This window comes from Pelophylax lessonae (genome assembly GCF_965119305.1).
Source record: "Pelophylax lessonae genome assembly, chromosome: 4".
Classification (NCBI taxonomy): domain Eukaryota; kingdom Metazoa; phylum Chordata; class Amphibia; order Anura; family Ranidae; genus Pelophylax; species Pelophylax lessonae.
In genome coordinates this window covers 332,505,168-332,521,502 of record NC_138771.1, presented here as the reverse complement: position 1 = coordinate 332,521,502, position 16,335 = coordinate 332,505,168, and positions in this window count along the sequence as shown.

The window sequence follows — 16,335 nt, the reverse complement described above, 5'->3', positions numbered from 1 at the left end:
TGGTTCAGCAGGGACCAGCCGAATTTTCAATCCATGTATGAGCTAGCTGGTTGTACACAAGTCGATCTATGTATCGACTTGTGTACAAACAGCCTTTTTGGGGTTTTCCCAAATGATCAGTGCCTTCAGCTTTGCTGGCAACACTGATCATTGTATTCTGCCGGCAGGGAAGTCTCTCCTCCAGCAGAACATCATTGCTCTCCTTAAAGGGTTCCTCTATCAGCAAGAAGTATGTTGATGTGGATATCTACACATTTTTTTTCTTTTTCAGTCAACCCTCTGGTTAAACTAAAAAAAATTGTATAATGTATGGCCTGCCTTAGGGTTTAGGCTTCTTGAGATAACCCAAAGCAGCTCTGAATTTCTGACATGGTCAATAGGAGTTTTTTTGCTCTCTTAGCACAGCTATAACAAAGCGTTGTTAAGGTTTACACACACTTTAAGTTGGTAGCTCAAGGAAGTTTAGAGTTCAAGCCTGCACCTTGCAGAGGAGCTTTGCAATGTGGCATTTGCATATTTCCACAACAAATACATCTGTCAACACAGTTCATTTAGATACTTTTGAGCTGGCTGGTTAGGTAGCGTGCAGGGGCTGGCTGGCCCCTTTCAGCCCAGGGGGCAAGTACAAACCAGAGGCCCATGGTTCAGCGATTCAGCCCCCCTCACACTCCTCCCCCCTTCCCGCCCTCCTCCTGACCCCCCTTCCAGACTGAAGCTCAGCTACAGGTACTCTCTAATCACTGGGCGAATCTGGGTTCCCGACCTGGCCAGCAGGGGTAGTTGGGGGGGAGCTGGGACTGCCTGGGCGAGGGGAGTCTCCAGTGGGGCAGGGAACCGGCCTCTACTTAGACACAGTTTACACCATCCATGCTGGGGGGAGGCCTGTGCTCTGTCCTTGTCTTCATCCTGCACTTATTAGGTCAGAAGTGGGGACTTTTCACTTCTCATTACCAGTAAAACTTTAGGCATGTCTGTGGCAGAAGCAGTGCAGCCTTTTAACCAGGCATCAGAGCAGCCCGGGGGCCAATTGCCTCCCTGGCCGAGCCCTCCCCTGGTAGCATGCTAGAGAAATGTTGTGTCAGTTAATACATTATAAATATTGCACAATTTCTGAAACAATCATTATGCCTTAATTGTTTTTTCAAAATGTGTTGGTTTTTAAAAATTATCCATACTGCCTTATGCAATAACATTTTCATAGACAATAGCAAGTGTTAAAGATACTTGCAACATTTTAAAAAAAACCTTTTTTTGGACAATTAACTTATATTTTAAGAATGAGATGATTTTGAATTTAGTAAAGCCGTGACTAATAAGTCTGATAATTTTCAGTTGTCTAATGCCTTAGGCAATCATGCTTGTTTAAAATGGAAAAATCTGTTTGGCAGTTAATTATATTGTTTAGGGTCCATTTTATATTGCAATGCACTAAAACTCATGTGTCCAACTTCTCCATAGTGAAATGGTGTCTGTTCCCATCTCAGCCTGCAGTGTGGTGCCTTTTGGAATATACAGTTTTTTTTTTCTCTTTGCTTTAGAGTTGGGAGGACCATTGACGTCCATGACAACACATCAAAACACATTTTGCATGTGTAGCCAAGTGCCGGCTATGTTATTATGGAGTTCAGGGACACTTACAGGCAGGATTATGAATGAGCTTTTTTCCCCCTAGTGCTCAATTCTCCTGGGCAGCAGAGTATCGGCACGCTCCTTCATAAAAAAGGCATGTGCCCTCCCAGTCCTCTGACTCTGAGCCCGAATTGGTTGCCACGGATGATGGTCCCCCTGAGGGGTCCCGGTCCTTCGCTTTGAGAGAGAAGAGGGAGGGAATCTTCCTCCTCGGTAGCGCGGAAACACGCTACGATGGATGCTCTCATTGCCGTCATAACTGAAAATCTCAATCTTAATGATGAGCCAGTTCAGTCAAGTAAGCGCTCCGTTTGGTTCGGGTTCCGCAGACCCCAGAAGTTGGGTCAGGCTTTTTTCCTGCCCGGAGGATTTTCACGAGCTTGTGAATGGCCATTGGCGGTGCATTTAGCACATGTTGGTGGTGCCTAAGTGTTTTTTTCCCTCCGCTCTACGTTTTTTGGAGGCTGTAGATGAACGTTGGACGGTGTCCCCAAGCAGGGGATCACACTGTGTCTAGGCTGAATAAGTCCACCTTGCTGCCAGTAGGGGATTCCCTGGTATTCAGCGATCCGGCTGATAGGCGTGTGGAAGCGCTTGCCCGCCACATTTGTCTGGTGGTGGTTTCCCTTTTGAAACCTGTGTTTTGCCTCAGTGATGGCCTCTCAGGCACTCACGAAAAGGGTGCAAGGGGACGGTGTCTGAGGTCCCCTATGAGGGGGGTCGTCTTTTTGGGGTAACTCTAGATGAGTTGATTAAGGGGCTAATGGGAGGTAAGAGTACTCGGCTGCCCCTGGTCACCAAGGGTAAGCCCCCCGCACGCGGAGGGGGTCCTCCTTCAAGACTCAACATGATTGCTTTTCGTGCCTTTGGGACGCAGGAGAAGGGTAATCCCTTCCGACTTCCCGGTGGCCGCGAGAAGCCGTGGTCGGGTTAGCCAAAAGCTGGTCAGTCTGGTTCGGCGACCCAGTCCACATCTCCCTGAAGGGATGCCCTCCCCGTTGTCGGGGTGGTGGGACGTCTGCTTTCTTTTCAGGAACCCCGGTTGTCCGACATTCAGGACAGGTGGGTTTACGAACTGATTCGTTCAGGGTACAAGATCGAGTTTCGATCTCGCCCCGCAGACAGGTTCTTCACGTCCATTCTCCAGCTGTCCCCCTGATCGTCTCAGAGATCTCATGGGGGCTGTGCACGATTTGCTTGCCCAAGGAGTCATTGTAACCATTCCTTTTGGGAATGATTTCACATTTTTTTACTCCAACCTGTTCACGGTGCCCAGGAAAGAGGGCACGGTGCGTCCGATTCTGGACTTATAGTCCTTGAACCGCCTTGTGTGGGAAGTTCAGGATGGAATCCATCCAGTCAGTGATGGCCTCGTTTAGGCCTGGGGACTTCCTGGCATCCATCGACTTGCGGGATGCGTATCTCCACATCCCTGTTTTCGAGGGTCATCAGAGATGTCTGCTTCACGGTGGCTGGGCATAACCAGTTTGTGGCGCTACCTTCCGGTCTCGCTTCGGCACCCAGGGTTTTCACCAAGGTGTTGGCTCCAGTTCTAGCTTTATTGTGTTTCCGGGGCATTGCAGTCCTTGGGTTACCTGGACGACCTCTTGTTACGGTCAAACTCATGTGTGATCTTGGTGAAAGATCTGGCTGTGACGGTTCGGACACTTCAGGAGTTTGAGTGGACCGTCATTTTTTCAGAAGTCAACACTGACTCTCTACTCGTCTCCAGTACCTAGGGATGGTCCTGGACTCTGCTCAATCTCGGGTCTTCCTTACGGAGGACAAACTCAGGACTCAGTGGGAGGAGATCAGAGCTCTCAGGAACGACGATCTCTCCTCTTTGCGGACCTGCGTGCGGGTTCTGGGCCTGATGGTCTCGGCCTTCGAAGCAGTTCCGTTTGCTCAATTTCACACCAGGTCTCTGCAGCGGAGATCCTGGACAGGTGGGTCAGGACACCTCAGTCCTTGGAAAGGAGAATTTCCTTGAGTCATCCGGTGCGGTCGGATCTCCTGTGGTGGCTCTGGTCGCAGTCCTTGACACAGGGTCGGTCCGTCCGACCTTTATTATGGACAATTGTCACCACGGATGCAAGCCTGTCAGGCTGGGGAGGAGTTCTGGGCACGCTTTGCGCCCAGGGGACGTGGCCGGCGGGGGAGACGTCCCTACCGATCAACGTCTTGGAGCTCCGATCGATCAGGCTTTGTCTGTTCCGGTGGTCATCTCAGCTTCAGGGGTGTCCAGTGCGGGTCCAGACGGACAATGCCACGGCTGTGGCTTATATCAATCACCAAGGGGGCGCGAGGAGTGCCCGGGCGGCCAAGGGAGTGGCCGAGATTCTGTCCTGGGCCGAATCGCATGTACCTGCGTTCTCAGCTGTTCTCATTCTGGGTGTGGAACACTGGCAGCCGGATTATCTGAGTCGCCAGACTTTGAACCGAGGGGAATAGTCCCTATGTCCGGAGGTGGTTCAACTCCTGTGCGCCCTGTGGGGGACCCCGGGCGTGGATTTGTTTGCGTCCCGCCTCCACAAAGAGGTGGTAAGGTTTGTGGCCAGGACTCGCGTTCCTCTGGCAGGCGCCGCAGACGCGTTCATGGTGCCTTGGCACCGCTGTCAACTACTGTATGCTTTTTCCTCCGATTCAACTGTTGTCCAGGTTCCTCCGCAGGTTGGCATCGGAACAGATGTCAGTCATTCTGGTAGCCCCGGACGGGCCTCTCCGGTCCTGGTACGCGGACTTCGTTCTGATGGTCATCGAACCTCGCTGGCGGTTTCCACTGCGAGACGATCTTCTGTCTCAAGGACTGATCTTCCATTCTGTTTTACAGTCTCTGGCTTTATCGGCATGGCTGTTGAAGGCCAGGTCCTGAGGGATAGAGGTCTTCCTCAGGCAGTCAGCCTTACCTTGTTAAAGGTTCGCAAAGCCACTTCTAGGAAGTTTTCTCACCGCACCTGGAGAGCGTATATCGCTTGGTGCGAAGTGCTTTCGTTCCTTCTTGGCGGCGAAGGTCTTGGCCTTCCTGCAGAAGGGCGTGGATCAGCATCTGGTGTTGACTACGGTCAAGGGTCAGTTGTCGGCTTTGGCCGTCCTTTTTTCCAACGACCTTTGGCGTCGCCTTCTTGGGTCCGCACCTTCATTCAAGAGGTGCGGCATTTGGCTCCCCCGAGGGAAGCTCTCTTGCTTCCCTGGGACCTATATTGGTTTTTGTTAGTGTTACAACAAACCTCCCTTCGAGAACATCAGAGAGATTTCTCTGTCTGTGTTGTCACAGAAAGTTGTCTTTCTGGTGGCTATCATGTCGGCTCGCAGAGTGTCTGCATTGGCAGCCTTGTCCTGCCGTTCTCCTTATCTGGTATTTCTGCGACCGACTCAGTCTTTTCTTTCCACTGTGGTTTTCTCCTAGCATCCTATGGAGTCTGCATTCATTTGCATTCTCTGGATGTGGTCCGGGCGGTCAAGGGCTACCTGTCCACCATGGAGTCAATCGGCAGTCTGCTTTTCTATTTCTTCTTCCTGAGGGACCTCGGAAGAGATCGTCCCCCTCCGCGGCGACCATTTCTGTGTGAATCAGGCAGATGATTGTTCAGGCCTTTTCCATCACAGGTCAGGTTCCTCCTTTCCTGTTAAAGGCCCATTCTACTTGAGCCGTTAGTGCCTCTTGGGCTTTTTTGCCATCAGGCGTCTGTGGCTCATGTGTGCAAGGTGGCGACCTGGTCGTCCATGCACATTTTCGAAAGTTTTCCAAACTTGCTCTTTTGGCATCTTCGGATGCTTCCTTTGGCCGCACAGGTTTGAGTGCGGCAGTTGTTCAAGGGGACATTATTTTTACTGGCCCTCCTTATGGGGTGTTCTTTTCTAGGTTTGTTCCAGTTTTTTCCTGTGGGCTCAGGTTGTTACTGGCCCAGCTATTTGCGTTACCTTTTGTTTGTTGCGTTGCTTTCCCACCCCTCAGACCTGCACTGCTTTGGGACGTCCCATTAGTGAAGGCTAATACCATCGGGCGGCGACTGTTAGAGGACAGAAGAGAAAATTGAATTTTTGTAAGAACTTACAGTAAAATTATTTTCTCTGCTTGCTACAAACTGAGGTAATATCAGATTGGGTTCTGGTAATGGCTGAGGGATGGCCCCCTAGTTGCGTGCTGAGGTATAACAGTTTTTTTGTATTTACCTGATAATCAATTATCTGCCTAGCCTGTTCCTGCAGAGTGCGCCATTACCCATTAGTGAAGGCTAATACCATCGGGCGGCGACTGTCAGAGGACTCAGAGAAAATAATTTTACGGTAAGTTCTTACAAAAATTCTTTTTTTTGAGCCCCCAGGAGTTTTTTGCTATGATGCACAGAACTGTGCCTAGACTGTACACTGAGCTATGCATGCGCAGCTCAGTGTATGCTTTCTTACCCAAAAAAACGCTGGCAGGCAGGGAGCAAAAAATCTGTGACAGGGGAGACACTATCTCTTCCATCCTACAAAAAGCCTCCCTGTCATCCTTTACAAAGCAACTTTAGTTCCACTTTGTTGATCATACTGCTCTGCTGGAAAGTGAAGCTGATGGGAATGTTCTTCAGGAGCACTGTGATCATGGGCCTGTCCTGTTCTATCATTGAGACTGGGCTACTCTAGTGTTGGAGAAGTGAGCAGAACCGAGATAATGGAACTGTTCTATTGGGACATTGAGATGCTGGTTTGTGCATGCAACAATGAAAGCAACTGAAAGAGGTTTTTTTTGCTTGTTTTTTTGGGATTGTTTTCTATGGGAGTGCTTTCTGCAGAAGCTACAATATGTGGTATGAAAAGATACTATTTTTATGGTCCATTACAAGATGTAGTAAGGTAGTATACTTAATGCGAGCTGCATTTCTGGGATACACAGTGCGTGGACCTAATTAGGAACGTTAAACTACAGTTGTGTCCTTGTCTTTGCTGATTATCCCGGCTGTAACTGACACTGCCCTGTCCCAGGTAAACACTTAGATAATAACCCATTCTTTAACTTTACAGCAAAATGTTAAAGTGATTGAAAAGTCTATGTTATTATAATAGAAAAAAAAAAAACATATACTTACTTCCTCTGTGTAGTGGTTTTGCACAGGGCAGCCCAGATCCTCCTCTTCTCGGGTCCCTGGCTTGAGTTCCTGGCCTCTCCCCCCTGTTGAGTGCCCACACAGCAAGCAGCTTTCTATGGGGGGCACCCGAGCCAAGCTGCAGCTCCGGTTATCCATTCAGACACGGAGCTCCAGTTAGGCCTGCCCTCTCTTTCCTGATTGGCTAACGGACTTTGATTGACAGCAGTGGGAGCCAATGGCATGTCTCAGCCAATCAGGAGAGAGAGTCTCGGATGGCTGAGGCACTTGTGGACATCGCTGGAGGAAGATTGGGCTGAGGGGGACTGCTGCACACAGAAGGCTTTTTATTTTAATGCATTAAGATAAAAAACCTTCTGACTTTACAACCACTTTTAAGTTGGACTCTGGGCAAGAGACCTTTCATTTAATTATATTCCCCAATAGCAACAAATGATTTCAATCAACTTTCTGTGCACTAAATACCTTTACAATTGCAGATGTTATTGTATAAAAGTAGCAGTGACATCATCACAATGCTGTATATAGCCTCTGCAGAGTTGTGGGAGGGGTCTAGCAGCTCCACCCACTACAGGCTGCCTGCAGAACACTACAGGAGGGGGCGGAGACAAGACCGGTCATGATGCACAAGGAGAGAGAGTAGCAGTGACCAGTCTTTATTACAGGAAGCTCCTGCATAGAGGTAAAGTTTCACACTGTATTACTGCACCGATCTGGAAGAAATACACAAAGCACACCAAGATTCGAGGAAGAATACTTTTAGATGTTATGTGCTTATCCCAGATTTTTATCTGATTCTTTTTTCATAAATTACTACCCTTTGGTACATCTGTGGTTTTGATTTTCTTAGCAAAGTCTTTCCAAGACACACTATAGACTCAAACGGTTATTGGCAAAAGCATGTGCCTTGAAGCCATTTTGCAGTTAAATTGCTGGCTCTAATGCTTGTACTCACCTTACAGTACACATTTTCCAGGATTGTTGATTAAGCAAGCTCTGCATAACCTAATTTTCATTTGCTGTTTTTGATGCCTTTTCAGTGATTGCTGATTAACTTTTGAAAAATTTTTCCAGACATATCCATGTGTGCCATCAAATAATGCTTTGCATATGTTTAAAGGAGTCTTTCTATAACAATACAGGTCTGGAGTTTCTGAATCTTATAAATGCAAACAGACTATATACATAAGCGAGTTATTAAAGGAAACCTTTAATTATAAAATGCGGGCTGAATAAATATTGTTTAAATACAAGAGCCACATGTATTTGTACTTGAAACGTGGTGTCCTTTATATATTTCATCCAGATCTGTGCAGTAATCCAGCATGAAAACATTTCGGCACTTTGAGTTTCTTGTAATAAACACCAGTTACAGCTGCTCTTTTCTTGTTAGGGGTGACTGGTCTTGTATCTACCCCATGTAGTTTTCTGCATGCAAACTGTACTGGACGAATCTGCTGACCTCCAAGCTCTACTCTCTGCACAGGCCATGGGATTGCTTTACTAAAGGTGAATAGGCTGTTCACTTAGCAAAGGGAGTTGCACTTTGTAGGGGGACTTTTCCAAGACCTTAGCAAATGTGTTGGGGTCCCAGTTTGCAAATAGTACCCAATTATACGCAGTGTTGGGGAGTAACTAGTTACATGTAATGAAGTTACGTAATTTAATTACAAAATAAATGTAACAGTAATTTGTTACAGTTACTGAGAAAAAATGTGTAATTAAATTACAGTTACTTGTGAAAATGTTAAAGATTACAAATAGGGTTACACCTGAATATTTTCTTTAAAAACCTAGGATATGTTGAATAATAACAGAGGATGTGGGGAGAAGGAGAAGAGAGAGGAAGTCATACCCTGTGTGCTCCTCATATGACAAGCCCAACCTACTCACGGTCAGATGAGAGATGAGATGATAGGGACCACGGGGCAGTACCATGATCACAGAGCCAGTTTGGGGGATCAGAGAGACCTTCTTCTGCTCTCTTCTACTACCAGTTCACACAAGGACGTTCGTCGGCACCGGCGGGCGTAGCATCATGAACCGCCGGCCTCACACAGGGACGCGCCGCACCCGGAAGTAAGATATCACGTAAGATTTACAGAGGTGCCATGGCTAAATGCTCATCTATCTGGAATAAAGCACATAGATCGTCATTGGCCACAGCAGTGAATCAGGATATTGCCAATAAGCATTTTACTGTCCCATCAGTCACAAGATGGAACTCAGAGTTCAGGGCTATTACAAAACTTGCAGGGCTCCCAGAAGAAAAGCTGAGGGAGATCTGTAAAAAACTTGATGTGCCAAAGCTTCATCCACAAGAGTCTGCATTCCTTAAAGAGTGCACCGAGGTTCTGAAGCCTCTAGCTGTTGCCATTGACATTTTCCAGGGTGAAAGCAAATGTTACCTAGGATTTTTAATTTCCACTTTGCTTAACCTCAAGACAAAGCTTTTTGAAAAGATGCCTCATTTGCTCTATAATGCACACATTGTCACCAGTATCAGTGAGGCCATAGAACAGCGCTTTGGATCAATGTTAACCAGCCATGAAGCAAAGATGGCGACCACAACCCTGCCAAAGTTCAGCTTAAGCTGGCTTAGCCCTGAAAAGAGAGAAGACATGAGGAGAACCTTACTGTAGAAAGCTATTGCTCTGGAACCACTGCACAGTCCAGCTGCAGTGAGAGATGACAACTCTGTGAAATCTGATGAGTCGGAGGAAAACTTTTTTGTCTTTAATAATGCCAAATCATCATCTGACAGCACAACTCATGACAAAGTCAGAAAGTACTTGGAGGATTCTGATAACAACAACCTGACATCTCTTAAGGCATTTCCCATAGTTAAGAGACTTTTTATCAAGTACAACACCACATTGCCTTCTAGTGCTCCTAGTGCTCCAGTGGAGCGTCTTTTTAGCCATGGAGGCAATCTTTTGACCTCATCTAGAAACAGAATGAGTGATGACCACACCACATTGAACAGGTCTTACTGCTCCATTACAACAAACAGCACTGTCCCACTACTGACCTAACCCAAGATGACTGATGTGTGATGTGGACACTTATCTGTTGCTCTATTGTCCAGTTTGATTTTTGGAAGATAAAGAGCACACAAACACACACACACACACACACACACAGACCCCCAGATTTAAATAATTTTTCTTCCCTAATTGCATTAATGGCTATGAGACACCAGTGTTTTTTTTTTTTTTCTTTTATTAACTGTTTTAATAGCTGTTTTATTGCCTATTTGGGTTTATATATATGCTTTAAGTTTTTTTTTTCAAGGCATTGTTACTTGCCAGTGTGTCCTGTTATAGCTATGCAAAGAGTTGATTCCTAAAACAGTATTAAACAATTTCTTTTGTGATGGCTGTGCTTCAAAATTTAATTAATATGATCCTTATTCAAGTGAGGAAAGATTTTGAAATTCTAACAGTAAACAGAGTTGAGTACTACTATAACATTAACCCAACCTGTTATAATTGTTTGGAAATAGTTTAGTTGAAAATACCTATTATAAACTTAAAAGTAATTTAAAAAGTAATCAAATGTAATCAGTTCCTTTACTTTTATAAAGTAATTGAAAAGTTACACTACTTATTACATTTTAAATAGGGTCATTTGTAATCTGTAACCTATTACATTTCCAAAGTAACCTTCCCAACACTGATTATACGAAATGTACAAAAAAAAAAGTATTTTTTTTTCTAACACATGATTGGATGGAAGTCACCAGAACTTCACCTCATTCACTAAGCTCTGGGATAAATTCCCTTGCTAAGTGAACAGCCTATTTTCTTGTAGTAAACCAAATCTTATGTGTAGCACAGTAATGGTAATGCCACTAATTTTTCAAGGTAACTAGCAAAAGTGTGCCTGCTAAACAGGATGAATATGGACAGTGGTGGTGAGTACTGAAGTATGTGTGTTGAAGCAATGGTGGCAAGTAAGGAAGTGTACGTTGGCATAGTAGCAGTGAGTGCATAATTGCAGTGCAGTGCCTCAGTGTAGTAGCAGGAAGTGCAGAAGTGCAGCTCCCCCCTTTTCTTACTGGCCAGGTTCCCAACATAAGTGGAAGGAGGCCAGATTGGACTGAGTCCTTTTACAGGTGCAGTAGTGTTTGGTAGAGAAATTTGGCATTTTCGCATTATATTGCCAACCCTGCCTCCTCCTCTGTCTGACAGAGCACTTGCCAGCTCCTCGCTTATTTAAGTTGCATAAGCACCAATTACATACAGTATCTCACAAAAGTGAGTACACCCCTCACATTTTTGTAAATATTTTATTATATCTTTTCATATGACAACACTGAAGAAATTACAATTTGCTACAATGTAAAGTAGTGAGTGTAAAGCTTGTATAACGGTTTCAATTTTCTGTCCCTTCAAAATAACTCTACATACAAGCCATTAATGTCTAAATGAGTACACCCCTAAGTGGAAATGTCCAAATCGGGCCCAAAGTGTCAATATTTTGTGTGGCCACCATTATTTTACAGCAGTACCTTAACCCTCTTGGGCATGGAGTTCACCAGAGCTCCACAGGTTGCTACTGGAGTCCTCTTCCACTCCTCCATGATGACATCACAGAGCTGGTGGATGTTAAAGACCTTGCGCTCCTTCACCTTCCATTTGAGGATGCCCCACAGATGCTCAATAGGGTTTAGGTCTGGAGACATGCTTGGCCAGTCCATCACCTTTACCCTCAGCTTCTTTAGTAAGGCAGTGGTCGTATTGGAGGTGTGTTTGGGGTCATCATCATGTTGGAATACTACCCTAGGGCCCAGTCTCCGAAGGGAGAGGATCATGCTCTGCTTCAGTATGTCACAGTACGTATTGGCATTCATGGTTCCCTCAATGAACTGTAGCTACCCAGTGGTGGCAGCACTCATGCAGCCCCAGACCATGACACTCCCACCACCATGCTTGACTGTAGGCAAGACACACCTTTCTTTGTACTCCTCACCTGGTTACTGCCACACATGCTTGACACCATCTGTACCAAATAAGTTTATCTTGATCTCATTAGACCACAGGACATGGCTCCAGTAATCCATGTCCTCAGTCTGATTGTCTTCAGCAAACTGTTTGAGGGCTTTCTTGTGCATCATCTTTAGAAGAAGCTTCCTTCTGGGACGACGCCATGCAAACCAATTTGTTGCAGTGTGCAGCGTTTGGTCTGAGCACTGACAGGCTGACCCCTACCCCTTCAACCTCTGCAGCAATGCTGGCAGCACTCATACATCTATTTCCCAAAGACAACCTCTGGATATGATGCTGAGCCTGTGCACTCAACTTCTTTGGTCGACCATGGCGAGGCCAGTTCTGCATGGAACCTGTCCTGTTAAACCACTGTAATGGTCTTGGCCACCATGCTGCAGCTCAGTTTCAGGGTCTTGGCAATCTTCTTATAGCCTAGGCCATCTTTATATAGAGCAACAGTTCTTTTTTTCAGATCCTCAGAGAGTTCTTTGCCATGAGGTGCCATGTTGAACTTCCAGTGACCAGTATGAGAGAGTGAGAGCCATAACACCAAATTTAACACACCTGCTCCCCATTCACACCTGAGACCTTGTAACATTACCAAGTCACATGACACCGGGTAGAGAAAATGGCTAATTGGGCCCAATTTGAACATTATCACTTGGGGGTGTACTCACTTTTGTTGCCAGCGGTTTAAACAATAATGGCTGTGTGTTGAGTTATGTTGAAGGGACAGCAAAATTACACTGTTATACAAGCTGTACACTCACTACTTTACATTGTAGTAAAGTGTCATTTCTTTAGTGTTGTCACATGAAAAGATATAATAAAATATTTACAAAAATGTGAGGGGTGTACTCACTTTTGTGAGATACTGCATATATTGATTAGGAAGAGTAAAAATCACACCAAATGGAGAGCTTTCAGGGATGCAGTCCACTCGCTAAATTGCATTTGAAAGCAAGATAACACAAAATGTTCCCTTGCAGCTGATTTTCCAACACAACACAATATTGAAGACATTCCAGCATTATTGCTATCTGTTGCGCAGTTCTGTCTGTTCTTTCAATCAGAAAACACTTCTTGAGTCTCAGCTTTTTTGGTATGCTGGTTCTCTTTTTCTAGGTTAGATTTCCAGTCTGCTAACACATAAAATCTCACTTGATAGTGTCCCAATGTCTATCAGGTCAGATGGCAATCTAATTGGGAGTCAGTCTGTTTGGGCACTGACAGGTCTGGACCTACATTCCCGATATGTCTTCCTCAAACTCTACTTCAGCAGTAATGGTGTATACAGGAACCTTCGCCAACTGCAGGCTGTTTCCTTAGTGGACAAAACCAACCTGTCCCTAATTAGACTCCTCAATTGGGTTACATTTTAGGAACTATCAGTCACATGTCTCCACCAAAACTGGCTCTCCTATTATCATTTACCACATTTACCCTGTAAAGGCCAATGCTTCTTTCACAGTTGAAAATGTTAAGATTGTTATCCATAGATAACAGCAGTACATACATCCAATTAGAACTACTCAGAATCACGTATCATGGGGAATGCTGAAAGTGTAAATGCTGTCCATTGTACCTAGTCATCCGTGGGTTAGAGAGTGAGTCAATGCCACTGGTTACATTATACCTTTGTCCACTGCATAATTCCTCTAAACTTCATGACATTAGAAATAGGGACATTTTCGTCCCAGTTCAGATGATTCTGTATAAAATTTACATTGATTGCATAATACCTTTAGTAAATATTCAGTAATTTCTGTAAAATTACCACAAATGTAACTAATGCAAATTTTGTATGTTGTGAAAGAGAATCAAACATTTTTGATTAAATCTAACTTTGTCCACCCTCAGCCAGACAATGCACAATAAAATATTTACATATTCTTGACAAGCAGTAAAGGAGCTTTAAGAAACATCCATGCCTGACCTCTCTAGCTGATTGTAATATGAATTTATTCTCAAAGATCCTAAGCCCTCAATAATACCTGAGCGTATTGTAGCTTGACGCTCAAAGCTCCAAAACTCTCTACAAGCCAAATCTCTTGCTTTTAAATGATCCCCTTTCACATTTTAGCATTCAGGCACCTGGAGCTTCAAAAGGTACAGGAGCTACATTTGAAGCAGATTGGGGTATTTTTGGTCTTATTGACTTCAATGGGGGTGCATCAAAAAACATGTTACACCCGTTTTTGAGATACTCTTATATTAAAAGAAAACAAAAAATGCAATCACACAAAAATGCCTCAAATTACCCACATATGCTATTCTCAAGCGTGAATAGGAGCTTAAGGATCGCAACACAGACTCTAATTTTGGGTTTTACCTCTTTGTGCAGTGCCTGTACTGTGAAGTTTAAAGATTAATTTATCCACAATGACTGGAACTACAGAGGTGAATTAGGGCTTGTTTTTGACAGCTTTTACTGCTTGTTCAAAATATGTAAATACCTTAATGTACACAACCTGGGCACAGGTTCTCTTTAATCATCTGTAATTCTTAAAAACAGACTGTTTGTTTCAGTTTTTATATACATTATTTGGTTCCTAAATGTTTTTATTTTTTTTTTCAAGGCAATAGCCAAACACAAGGGCTTTCTAGTAAAGCTCAAAACCTATTTTAATACAATGGTCATATGCCAGACTGGAGACTCCTTTTGTCTAGCACCTAAATTCCAAGTGTTTGGAAACAAAGGACTAGATGGATATAAGAATCAATGTGAATGTTACAGCTTTAAAATTTTAACATGAAGGAATTTATCTTTTGTGCTTAGCGACACATGATAAAAAGCATAACAGTGTTTATGTCAGCTATAGTGGGAATGTGATAAAGGCTGTTGTGCTGTAGTTTGAAAAATGGCCTAATTTAGTCTTTGCTGTAGCCGTACATTAGCAGCAGGAATAAAAAAAATTAGACTTGGTTTTTCTGTGCATTCAATCATGGTTTTGCAGAGCTGATTTGTATATACACAGAAATGTTGCTGACATGAAATAATTGTTTAACTAGCATAGCTTGCACATATCCTTTCACTGTAAAATGTGAAACCTTAGCTGACCTAGAGGAGTTTTAGCTATTCCAAGGGTCTTTCAATGTGTGCTATGAGAATATTGCTTTCCTTATTGTGAAATGATTGCATTTTGTCCAGAACAAATTAGCAAGTGAAATTTGGTTGCGCATGTCAAGAATGGAAATTTTTACATTTAAAAGAAAAATGTGTTTTTGTTTTAAAAAAAAAAACATAAAATTTGGCTATGTAGCGCTTACCCCCGCTGGATCTGCTGATGATGGTGGGTCCTCTGTTCTGTCACAACACTCTTAAGTGTTCGATCCTCTCTGACACACTTGTTTACAGACTAAAAGTTGTTTACACCTGTGTACCTTAAGTATTAGTATGCCACCACTCTATAATAATACACAAAAATAGGCCAAAGGTAACTTAGAGGTAAATGTATTGTATTTAGGCAATGCAACTAAATCAATAAACACATAATTATACTGACTTAAGAGCACTATAATGGATGAATGATCAATGGCCCACTAACTATCACTCAAAAGAGCTATAGCATGGTCAAACTGAACCATAACTAGACTAGAGTCTCCAGAACTGCATTAACTATCTCAATTAACTATCTCAATAGAACAATAGGGTCTGTGTTTGCACACAATGCATTTAAACCCATCAGTGGTGGAGAGTATGCATTCCTAGTGTATGAGGTACCCCTTGAAGTTGGCAGAAGGTACCTGTCACTTACTAGTTATTGTTGGCCTGCTTTTAATGGGGCTCTTCTTTTAGGTGGTACACTGTCCCTTTAAGAGTGTTAGTGGTGAGTATAAATAACCAGTGGCAAGAGTTTAAGATGTGGCGGACTACAGGTTCCATAGCTCAGGTCCCAGATCCTCACAGAGGGTGCAATCTCTCAGCTCCAGTCCTGGAAACACAGTTACTCACTCCATCTAGGTCCATCCTCTCTTCTGGATATAGGTGGATGGGCCCAGCAGGAGGTATGCTTAGCTCATCCCCTTGAATCTGGCTTCTTGGGTATAGAGCACAGAATCCAACAATAGGTCTGTTCCCTTTGCTCTCCTGTCTAGACTGGACCCGATCTCTGCTTGCCTGGGAAAACAGTGAAACTGTCCTCCTCCAGATGCAGAGATTTGTGGGAACTGAAGTCCACAGCCTGTTGGCCTCCATTGACAAGTATGCTGCAGTGCCCCTTTAATAACGAAGCATCTCAAAATACATGGCGTAAACACAGCTATCCTTTTTTATATCTCACTCTCACTCCCCTGCCCTATGATTGGATCTAATCTGCACTGCCAGGTGGGAGGTCAGAGGAAAAAGAATGGAATTTTAAACTGCCTGCTATCACAGCAAAGGAGACAGAAGCAGGGAGGGGGGCATTCGGGGAAGAATCTACACTGACCTGCTCTGTCTGCAGCTTCTGGTGGCGGGGGATAAGTGAAGAGCGGGCACAGATACCCACAGCTCATCCAGTAACTGCTCAAAGAAGGCAGGGGGAACAGGTGAGCGTGCTAAGAAGTTATACATGTACTGTTGTGTTCTCAACTGTTGTGTTGAGAAGAAATAATTTTTGGAAATGCCCAGTTTGTACAGGGCC